The 11,710-nt window shown below is 48.6% G+C and overlaps 1 long non-coding RNA gene across 1 annotated transcript in view; it reads right to left on the bottom strand.

Annotated features, from left to right (window-relative positions):
• Positions 1–201: 201 nt before the first annotated feature.
• LOC116068469 overlaps positions 202–11,710 on the bottom strand; it is a 21,809-nt gene continuing 10,300 nt past the window's right edge. Inside the window, exon 3 of the long non-coding RNA XR_004109596.1 lies at positions 202–418. This is a non-coding gene — a long non-coding RNA (uncharacterized LOC116068469). The remainder of the gene's footprint in view (positions 419–11,710) is intronic.

Raw genomic sequence — 11,710 nt, 5'->3', positions numbered from 1 at the left:
TCTGTCAAATCCATGCAAACTGAAATAAAAGCGAAACACCATCCGTACCATCGAGAATGGGACAGAGGGGCTGAGGAGATGGCTCAGCAGGTGCAAGCATTGGCTGCTCTTGCAGAGGACCCCGGTTCAGTTCCCAGCACAAGCTCACAAGCATCCAGCACTGTAGTGAGAATTTTGGTTTCTTTAAAAAACACAGAAATATTGTTTGTAGGTCTTTATTGTAATTGATGTGGGGAGCTGGGGCTGCTTCCAATTGTCCACAGCGACTGACTAGGTTTTGTCTCGTGCTCTAGCAGGGGTGTGATTTTTGCCTGCTGCAGATAGTTTCTGCGGTTGGGTGACATTTGGAATTCTGGAGACTTTCCGGAGGATATATAAATGTTAGGAGATCCGAGAGAGTCGCTTGTTGGGTTGTTGGCTGGTTGTGGTTTGTAAAGTAGTCATGCACAAAGAAGAAACAAGATAAAATTAGACATCCTGATGGCAAAGATCAAACTTGTTCCAAGGAACTTGACACCCCTAATCAGAAGGAAGTAGTTGAACAATAACATACCTCTTTCCCCTCTATCCTTCTTCCTCTCTTATCTAGTATTAGGGAGTAGAAAGGGTGGAATAAGGGTAGAGAAGGGTGGAAGAAAAAAGGAACCCATAAAGTAGCCAAAAGTCTGGCTACAAAGAACTTCACTTCCAGGGTATACAATATCATCTTCTGACCTCCATGGGCAGTGTACACACATGATTCACATACATATATGTAGGCAAAACACTCACATGCATAAATAATAATTCTTTTCGTAAATGCATGGGCAGAGCTAGCTTGGCCCTGATGCTGAGGTGTGTGGAGAAGCTGTTTACGGTGCTCTCTCTGTCATGAGGACACAGACCAGCCTCTACCCCTGCAAAGAATTCCAAAGGAAAGCATTCTTTACCCTGCAGTATAAACTTAGTGTGCAGTTGTCCGTTGGACGTCGGCATTTGCTATGATAACTCCTCTTGGATGCTCATATGGAAAAGGCTCATTCCTTAAAAATAGATTTCTGGCACCTAGGCCCTTCCTTCCGGCATCCTGAGCACGTTAGTAGCTGGCTATTAGGTAACATGACTCTGGTCAGAGAGGAGATTGCTGCTGCAAAGCCTGAGACCTAAGCCCAGGCTCTGCGCTTGGCCTGAAGCTGGAGTCAGATTCTGGAGCCTTGCTCTCTGCACTTGTAAAAGTCGCCCTGAAGGTCAAAGCCCTCGGCAGATGCATGTTTGGTTGCAATCCGCACTGGCCCTGAGAACCCTCCGCCCTCAAGCACCATCTGCTCCAGCATAAGGACTGCCTCCCACCTACCCATTCACAAGAGCAGAGGGGCTGCATCCCCTGTCCTACCCACTGCAGTAGAGGGCCTGCCTTCCCAGGAGATAGGCTTGCCTGGATTCTGATTGTCTCAAGGACGAGAGATCTTCAACCTGACTTTTGTAGAGTCAGCTGCATTCCCCCAGCTCCACCCAGCTTTCTGTTCCAGCTACTTCAACTTGACCACCCTCTGCAGAGGTCCAGGAGTTCAGGCCAGCTATGGGAAATGGAAGGCCAATGACAGATGACATAGAGACCTCCCCATGGTTCCCAGAGGGGCATGTAACATGTAGGATACCCATGGTCAGGACCAGTTTGAGCTCATTCAACCATACCCAGAATTTCCTAGGGTTCCCAGTGTGACCGTGAGATTATTGGTGACAGTCAATTAGGTGTTTGCATTCCTAAGGAAATATCAGTCTATCTTTGGAAGTCATCCTTTATTCTTGCTCAGAGGCCTGGCTCAGCCTAGGTTGCCATTGTTTGTGGCTTGGTTAACTGGTCCATCTCACTCAGGACTCAGAGCAACTGAAGGAAGAACCTGAACTCAGATGAACTGTTGGCGAGTGTCGCTCACTCAGAGCCTAGGGACAGAAAAATGGAACTGCCACAGAGCTCCTACTAGGCAGTGCCATGCTCTAGCCTCCTGTTGATCTCAAGAGCCCACATAAAAAGCTGGGTGTGGGGCACACCCTTGTAATCTTATAATCCCATTGATGGGAAGATGGCAGGTGGAGATAAGTCATGCCTAGATCTCCATGGCCAGCCAGCCTACCCTACTTGGCCGAGTTCCAGGCCAATGCATGACCTTGTCTTAAATAAAAGGTGAAAGGTACCTCGGGAATGATGTCCAAGGTTGCCCTCTGACCCCCACATTCCATGTGTGGGACTGTGGATGAGCACAAGCATGCATGGGTGTGTGCATGCACACTCAAGCACACCCCCCAACACACACATACACACACACATGCAGACACTCACACACCTCTATTGAGGATGTCTGGCCTGCATCTATTGCTTGACACCATGATACTCAACATCGCTGGATAAGGACTGTGCTCAGAGGGAAGCCCAAGGTATATAATTATTTCTTTCTTGATGGCTATGGTAAAAGAGACTTCTAAAGACCCCAGGGAAGGTGCTGACATCCTTGTTTCTGACTCACTGGACACTGGACAGTCAACATCCTCCTGGGACACTTTTGTCAGCCCTGGGTGGTAAAGGTGCGGGAGACTGAAGCTCAGGGGGCTTGGTGGCAGCCACATTCCAGAAACAGTTGGTAAACTTTTGAAGTCCCTATTTTGTTACAGGCCAAGAGCAGCTGCTTCAGTCCACCCATCCACCTCCCTCACGGGCTGGAGTTAGCTCTGGGAGAGAAGAGGGGTAAGGCTTCAAGGGCAGAGTTTAATTGGTTGCTTTTGTTTTTCAACTATATATTTTTGAGAGGGGGGGGAGAGAGAGAGAGGGAGAGGGAGAGGGAGAGAGAGACAGAGACAGAGGGAGAGAGGGAGAGGGAGAGGGAGAGAGAAAGGGAGGAAGGGAGGGAGAGAGAGGGAGGGAGAGAGAGAGGGAGGGAGAGAGCGAGAGAGAGTTTCTCTTGCAAGCCCATTTCAGTGCAGACACTTGTAGAAGCTTAGGAATGGTTTCCTTTGGAGCTGGAGTTACAAGCAGTTGTGAGCTACCCAATATAAGTGCTGGGAACCAAATTTAGGACCTCTGAAAGAGCAGTACTAACTCTTAACTGCTGAGCCATTTCTCCAAGCCCAGACTGCAGTCTTTTGTATCTGTTCTTCCCTCGCCAAGCCCCATGAGACACAGCCCGTTTTCCTCTTGGCTTGGCTGATGAAGGTCTGCCTTCGTGACTGGCACACTTCTTGTCATCATAGGACTTTGTGGTCCTTGAACTCATCAGCCAACTGCCCACCTCCAAGGGAAGAAGGGAGGTACAAATGACAACAGCTGAGATGGAAGTGGGTGCTCACTGGGCCTCGTGTGTGTCACACTTCCCAGTGTTGGTGTGTGTCTACTGGAGTACAACACTACAGTCTATCCTGGACAATACAATATGTAGAGTTCCATTTTGCTTTAGACCCAGTGGCATACTGTCCTTCTCAGCTTTTCTAGAATTTGTATAAATATCCACTGAAAATCTTAAAGGACCCATTTCCAAACAGCACAGTTTTCATCTATTAGGCGAGGTCAAAGAGCTTGAATGTGTGCCCATGGTTCAATGCCCATTCACTGTGATGTATTCATTAAAATGAAAGAAAGAGAAAAAGGATAAAGTCAGGGCTCAGGTCAGTAGTGGTGCTTGCCCAGCAGTCAGGGGGTGATGAGTTTAAACTTTAGCACCATTTAAGAAAAAAGGGAGGAAGGAAGGAAGGAAGGAAGGAAGGAAGGAAGGAAGGAAGGGAGGGAGGGAGGGAGGGAGGGAGAAAGGTCAAGACCTTGATTTAGACCAGAACATGAGAGATCTGAAGTTTAGGGCAGTGGTGGAGCACGCCTTTAATCTTGGGAGGCAGAGGCAGGCAGATTTCTGAGTTTGAGGCCATCCTAGATTACAAAGTGAGTTCCAAGACAGCCAGGACTATACAGAGAAACCCTGTCTCGAAAAACCAATAGAAGAAGAAGAAGGAGAAGGAGAAGGAGGAGGAGAAGGAGGAGAAGGAGAAGGAGAAGGAGAAGGAGAAGGAGAAGGAGAAGGAGAAGGAGAAGAAGAAGAAGAAGAAGAAGAAGAAGAAGAAGAAGAAGAAGAAGAAGAAGAAGAAGAAGAAGAAGAAGAAGAAAAAGAAGAAGACCTGGTGATGGAGATATATTCTGGGCTGGCAAGATGACTCTCTAGGTAGAGGCATTTGCCACCAAGCCTTACCACCTGACCTTTGACCTCCACACTGTCAATGTGTTGAGTCTTTAAGAGAGAGAGAGAGATTGCAGAAGCACAGCAAAGAAATGAATGTGATCTTTAAAAGAAATTTAGAAAAAAAGGGGGGGGGGCTGGCTCAGTGGTTAAGAGCCCTGACTGCTCTTCTGAAGGTCCTGAGTTCAAATCCCAGCAACCACATGGTGGCTCATGACCATCCGTAATGAGATCTGATACCTTCTTCTGTGTGTGTCTGAGGACAGCTACAGTGTATGCACATATAATAATAAATAAATCTTAAAAAAAAAAAAAAAAAAGAAATTTAGCCAGGTGTGGTGGCACATATCTTTCATCCCAGGGTTGGAGGAGGCTTGGTCTATATAATAAGGTTCAGACCAGGCAGGATCACTCAGTGAGATTCCATCTAAAAAAAAAAAAAAAAAATTAAAAACCAAAAAATATATTCCAGGAAGAGGAAGCGCTGATCAAGTAGTCCGAAGCTTTGGGGGCACACGTGAGCATGTGAGGTTCACCCTCTTGAGAGCAAGAAGCCTGCTAGGGCTCAGGACCCCTGAGACTGTCCACCCTCAGGTGGTCAGGGAGGAGCCACAGAAGCGAAAAGCTGTTCAAATGGGTAGAAGCACACAGCTCTCCATCGCAGCCTGTCTATCCCAGGGGAGAATGAACTCGTTTCTCTTGCTAGTTATATTTGGGAAATTCCCTACTTGGAACAATCCATTCTCCACATCAAACGAACCTACCATCCGAGCGGATTAAAGCATCAACCTAGAGAGAAATGGAAACACATGTCCGCACGCAAACATACACACAGATGTTACCAGCGGCTCTGCTTCCACAGTCCAAACAGGAAGATGGCTAAATGCCTCTGTGGCTGAGTAGACACAACGGGGTCCCTCTACACAACGAGTGGGATTTGGCCATAATTAATAAGCAGTGGTGCTCTGACACCTACCATAGTGTAGATGACTTTTATAAATGTCATTTTACACGGACAAAGCCAGCTACAGAGAAACTTTCAGCCCAGCAATGCAGATCCACAAAGATTAGAGGTTAAAGTAGGGGGCTGGGGGCTAGGGACTGGGGTGGTGACTCATGAGAAGGGGGACTTAGAAGTTAAATGTGGAAAGCTTTGAGTGGGTGTGTCTGTCTGTCTGTCTGTCTGTCTGTCTGTCTGTCTGTCTCTTTCTCTCTCTCACTCACTCACTCTCTGGCACTATAAAAGTCCTACAGTGGGTGCTTGGAGGATGGCTCAGTGGGTTAAGTGCTTATTTGAGGGCCAGAGTACCACCAAAAAAAAAAAGTCATGTTATGGTGCCTGAAGAGATAGCTAAGCAGTTAAAAGCATTTGATGCTCTTGCAAAGGACCTGAATTCAGCTCCCAGCATCCACATCAGGTGGCTCACAACCACCTCTAACTCCAGCTTCAGGGGGTCTTCCAAGAGTATTTGCAGTCATATAAATGTCACCACATACAAACATATAGATGTAATTGAAAAATAAATTAGCTGGGTGGTGGTGGTGTACACCTTTAATCCCAGCACTTGGGAGGCAGAGGCAGGCGAATTTCTGAATTCAAGGCCAGCCTGGTCTACAGAGTGAGTTGCAGGATAGCCAGGGATATACAGAGAAACCCTGTCTCGAAAAACCAAAAAAAGAAAAATAAATTAAAAATGATAAGTCTTTAAAAAGCAGGGCATGGAGGCAGACAGGAAGATGGATCTGGCGGACCTTCTGGCTAGTCGGTCTAGCCAAACTGATGGGCTCCAGGCCAAGAGACTCTGTTTCGAAAAATAAGGTGATACACACATTTAATTTCCGCCCTTGGGAAGTGGAGGTAGGCAGATCTCTGTGGTCTACCTACCAAGTTCCAGGCGAGCCAGGACTACAAAGTGAGATCCTGTCTCAGAAGAAAAACAAACAAAAACCAGGGTGGAGATTAATTGAGGAAGATATTCATGGCTGACCACTTGCACATATGTGGACACCTAATGCATGTGTCCTTACATAGACAACATGTCTTAGAGTGGATTGTGGCTACCGTTGCATGATTCTATGAATATATCATAAGCCATCAAACTTCAGTGCAGGCCTCAAGACAGGTATGCACACAGAAACACAAGCTACTTGGCTCAAAAAGCCCATGGCAGGCAGTATGTTCACGTGACACCAGAGGACCCATCTACTCCCTTGCATTTGCCTCTTATTGTCTCTGAACTTCTTGGCAGATTCCCTCACCTTTGTCCCCATGTCTAATAAAGAGACCCCATCTCCCACACATAAACACAATCCTCACGCCCTGAGCCATTTTTTTGTTTTGTTTTTGTTTTAGACCCCACACTAGCAAGCTGGGAAGTCAGTAATGTTGTAGTGCTAGCTGGTGACCCAGCATGTGTTAATGTGTCGTTTCTCAGGAGCCATCCACCTTATTTGAGACAGTGTCTTACAAGACCCAGGACTTGCTGATTCAGCTAGGCTAGCTAGTCACTGAGCCCAGAGATCTCCCTCCTCCGCCATTCTGGAATTACAAATGTTCATCCTCATATCATGCTTTTTACATGAGTTCTGGAGACTAAACTCAGGGCCTGACGATTGCATGCAAATACTTTACTGACTGAGCCATCTCCCCAGACCTGCCTTTGTTTTAACCCTTACTTCCCCTGTCTGTGTGAGAGAGACCGTGTATATTTCTATGGGCACCTGAAGAATAGGAGTACCACACTCCAAATGAGCTTGCACACAGACATCAGCCTTTCTGATTCTTGCCTAGCTTCGGGTATTAACCGATGGCTAGGTGGGTGGTGTGGATAGTGGACCATATGTAGATGAATCAGAGGAATACATCCATCAGGGGTCCTGCACTAGTACTCAGAGGGCACTACTATATTGGTGCCATCATCTCCAAGGGGGATGATGCTAAAAGAGCCAGAGACATTGTAGATCTGATGATTTGAATGAAAATGGCCCCCATAGTCTCATAGGGAGTGGTGCTATTAGGAGGTATGGCCTTGTTGGAGTGGGTGTGGCCTGTTGGAGGAAGTATGTCACTGGGGGTGGGCTTTGAGGTTTCAGATGTTCAAGCCAGGCCCAGTGTCACACTCTCTCTTTCTGCTGCCTGCTGGTTCAGATGTAGAACACTCGGCCTCTTCTCCAGCACCATGTCTGGCTGCACGCCACTGTGCTTCCTGCCATGAGGACAACACGATAAATCTCTCAGCTCTAGGCCAGACCCAATTAAACATTTTAAACCTCAGAACTGTAAGCCATCCCCAATTAAATATTTTCCTGTATAAGAGTCGCTGTGGTCATGCTGTCTCTTCCCAGCAATAGAAACTCTAAGACAGTGACCCAGTTTATATGAGGTCATGGTCACGGTTAGTGGCCTGACATGAAGAGGAGGATACCCAAGATCTTCTACACCTTTGGTACCAAAGAAAGGCCACCTGAACCCGTGAGAGGAGCGGGATGCCAGAGATCACTATTGCAACAGCCAGGTCCAGGGCTCCACCTCCATGCCTGCTGCTTTTGTCCTTGAGCTATTTGTGATGGCCTGAGTGGACAGGACAGAGCATTTCCCTGGAAGGAATTCAAATGAAGAACAGTCCATAGAGCTGTGTCTATAGTCATATGAACCACAGTGGATGGTGAACCCAAGAGCTCAACACAGTGAAGGTCCTGAACGACTCCACCCAACACTGAGGGAAGCATCCCACCCATCAGCTCCCTAAGGATGAGCCACCTTATCCAACAGGGAGCTGGGCGGAAATTAGACCACATCCAGGCCTGGCTGCGTGGGTTCAGAGAGCAATGGGACGGGGACGAGCAGGCCTGAAACAGGAGTGGAGTTGAAACATGTCCAAAACCTGTCCAGGGATTGGCAGGAGTAGGACTCTCTCCCCCCCTCCCCCCATCCCCTTTGCTGGGTCTGCATATCCTGGCACACATAGTCCTGTGCTCCACATCCATGCCTCACCATGGGAGGTCTTGTAACCAGGTAGCCAGGTTAAACTTCTTTCCCCTTATAAGGTTATGTCTGGCAGCACCTGAAATTCCTCCTCACACAAATGAGATACCCCCAGTGCCCTGGCCCTGGTCAATGATGTACAATCACGCCCATAGCTCCTATTCACCCCCCAAAGGTTTAAATAACCTTTTATTAGGGTTAGGGTTAGGGTTAGGGTTAGGGTTAGGGTTAGGGTTAGGGTAAATAACCTTGGTTACCCCCATTAAACTGAACCAGTTCTCTGAAGCTGTTTGGGGGAGGGGGGTTGTGTGTCCTTTACTGGCACTCACTGCTGACTAACAGCCTGCCTGCACCCACCCATGCCAGCTAAGCTTCTCTCCCTCCAGTCCGGTGGGGTGAACAACCACCCAGCTATCCGAGGAGAAGTGGACACGAATGGCATGTCTGAGAGGGATAGGGTTGCATGTGGTGTATGTGCCCTGGAATACACTCTCCTGCGTCCCACTGCTATGATCGCCCAGACAGGAGGAGCTCTTGGAGATGGAGTTTGTAGAGCCAGGCTGTACATTAGGTAGGGTTGAGGAAGAGAATGGATCTGAGGATGCACAGGGAAGGAACTACACAGAGCTCCTAAGACCCCCCTGATGTCTAAGGAACAGTTGTTGATGGTGGAGTACTCCCCTCTTCATATACTTGCTGTACAACACAGACCAACTGCAAAGGTGGTACTCAGTCACTGGTGGTACTCAGTCACAGGTGGTACTCAGTCACAGGTGGTACTCAGTTACAGGTTGTATTTAGTCATAGGTGGTACTCAGTTGCAGTGGTATTCAGACACTGGTGGTACTCAGTCTCAGGTGGTATTCAGTCACTGGTGGTACTCAGTTACAGGTGGTACTCAGTCACTGGTGGTACTTAGTTACAGGTGGTACTCAGTTACAGGTGTTACTCAGTTGCAGGTGGTACTCAGTTGCAGGTGGTATTCAGTCACAGGTGGTACTCAGTTGCAGGTGGTACTCAGTTGCAGGTGGTATTCAGTCATAGGTGGTACTCAGTTGCAGGTGGTACTCAGTTGCAGATGGTACTCAGTTGCAGGTGGTACTCAGTTGCAGGTGGTACTCAGTCATAGGTGGTACTCAGCAACAAAACGTTTTAATCATTGCATCTGTGTTCCAAATTACACTCAAGCTCTGTCCCACTGCCACCCAGTGTCTTGGTCAGCAGCCTGCTGCTGTAACAGAGTACCAGAGGCTGCTTTCTTACTACGCTATCTCGGGGTTTCGTGAGGTGAAAGAGAAAAAGGGGGGCCCAGCTTGTTTCAGTGGCTAATCTATCCCTGTGATTACAAACTCCCACTCTCATGAGAGCCAACGTCATTCACCCCTAAGAGCAGCTCCCTTAGACCTTGTAGATCACACCTGGCAGCTGAGACCTCTTAGAGAACACCCCTGACAACAGGGCCCTAGGGGTCCTTGGAGCCTCATCCTTCCTTAAAGTCCCAGTTGTCGATACTGCTGCATGGTCACACAGGGCCCACCCTGTGAGCACCGGCAGACACATTCGGACCACAGCAATGACATCCTTGTGAGGAGAAGCTGGACTGTTTGTCCAGGACCCTGAGCAGGCCACCCTCTGATCTTCTCCACATGGGAGAACCCAGATGGACAAGGCGTTAACAATTTTTCCACCAAATCAGTAGGTGGAGTAGCCTAAGACAGAGCCACACTGCAGGATGGCAGTGAGGGGTCTTTTGGGGCAGCTGCTGCATTCCTATGAGCTACACCACCGGCTCAGATCCTGCCACACTTTCTCAGTGACCCAGGTGCAAGAAAAGTCACATGGATGTGCATGCCCAAGTCTCTGCTATTTCAGCCGCCACCAGTGTTTAAAGCATGTTTCTAGGAGGACCCAGAAAGGGAGTAGGGCTGAGAAGTGGAGAGAAGAGAGGAAGGGAGAGAGGAAGAAATACAAATGGTAAGAGAAGAGGAAAGGGGTGGGAGAGAGGAGAGGTGAGGGGAGAGGGAAGGGAGAAAGGAAAGAGAGAGGGAAAACAAAAGGGAGGGAGGAAAGACAGGGGAAAGGGTGGGATGAAAGGTGATGAGGAAGAGAGGGAGGAGGCAGGAAGAGAGGGATGGAGGGAAGAAGAGAACACAGGGGAAGGGAAAGAAGAGAGGATGCTGAAAGAGAAGATGATGGGGAGAAGAGGGGGAAGGAAGGGAAGGACCAGGATGGGATGGGGAGACAAGGAGGAGGAAGGGATGGAGTGTGAGAAAGAGATGGAGTAGCACAGAGAGAAAAGAGGGAGGGGAACAGAAAGGAGAAAAAAGATGGAGAAGAGGAGGGCAAACAGGAGGAGGGAGGACAGAGGGAGGAAGTAGGCAAAGTAAGATGTCTTATCTACAGTCCCTGGTCCTTGGCAGCACCTGCCCCTGGTCAGGTGGTCCTCAGCAAGTCTGGTTTTATGTCTGCTTACTTCTCAGATGCTCAGCTTGCTCCCCATTCCTTGGGCTAAGGAACCCACTTCAGTCAGATGCGGAGCCTGCTGCCCGCTGCCCCCTGCCCCCTGACAACGCTATGGATGTATAAATCTCTGGAACAGGTGAAAGGCAGGCTGCCAGGCCCCCTCCGTTCAGCACTGGATTTAATGAGTTCTGTATTTCCTGGAGCCTTCATCTATGTCAGAAACATCCGAACACCATAGAAGCGCTGGTCTCTCTTTGGCATTGCAACGAAAACCAACAGAAAAACAAGAGGGTATGGTGTTCCCATTTAGGGCCATCTCCCAGGAAGAAAAGAACAACAACAAAACAAACAAAACAAGACAAACCTTGGGACTTGTTAAATTAGAAAGAACTCAGCCTACAATTTGTCTGTCATTTATTTAAGAACAAATAAGTTGTGCAAAGCCGGAGTTGCTACTGACGTAGGACACAGGTACGTCCAATGTGCAGACTCAAGTTTTTCAAAGGATTTCAGGCCTGGCTCCCCGCCAAGACGTGTTCTGACAGGATCCGTCCCCAGAAGTGACAGTGTGTAGATCTGCTGGGGAAATTCAATCCTTATGTTCTGCTTCCTCCCCGCTTAACTCATGCAGGGTCGCCTGGCAACCGTCATTTGATGTTGGGGCCTCTGAACCCCTTTTATGAGACCTTTTAAACCTCCCCCCCTCAAAACAGGAAGCCAGGTTCTCCCAGGAATAAACACACTGGGCCACAGAGAGTGCCTCCTTTCCTGCCTGCTGGCCTAGTGGCCAGGTCCCCAGGTCCCCAGTTTTCAGTGGCTGCCACTGACAGCTTCCAGGACAGTTTTCCTGGGAAAGGAATCAGCAACAAGCAGGCTGTCCATTTGGAGGAAAAGCCTAGCATCTTTGCTGAGGGGAATGAGCTGGGACATTGGCTAGGAGAGGAGGTTACCAGCTTTGTCTCCTCTCTGGAGATAGGACTACCCATCCTGGTAGGTTCTCTTCATGGAGACCTGTGACGAGAGTGCAGGCCAAGGGAGGCTCAGCCAGTCCTTATGCTCACAGTGC

Source organism: Mastomys coucha, unplaced genomic scaffold (assembly GCF_008632895.1).
Source record: "Mastomys coucha isolate ucsf_1 unplaced genomic scaffold, UCSF_Mcou_1 pScaffold22, whole genome shotgun sequence".
Taxonomy (NCBI): domain Eukaryota; kingdom Metazoa; phylum Chordata; class Mammalia; order Rodentia; family Muridae; genus Mastomys; species Mastomys coucha.
Note: the sequence above shows the minus strand (reverse complement) of the source record. Positions and strands in the feature narration are given on the sequence as shown.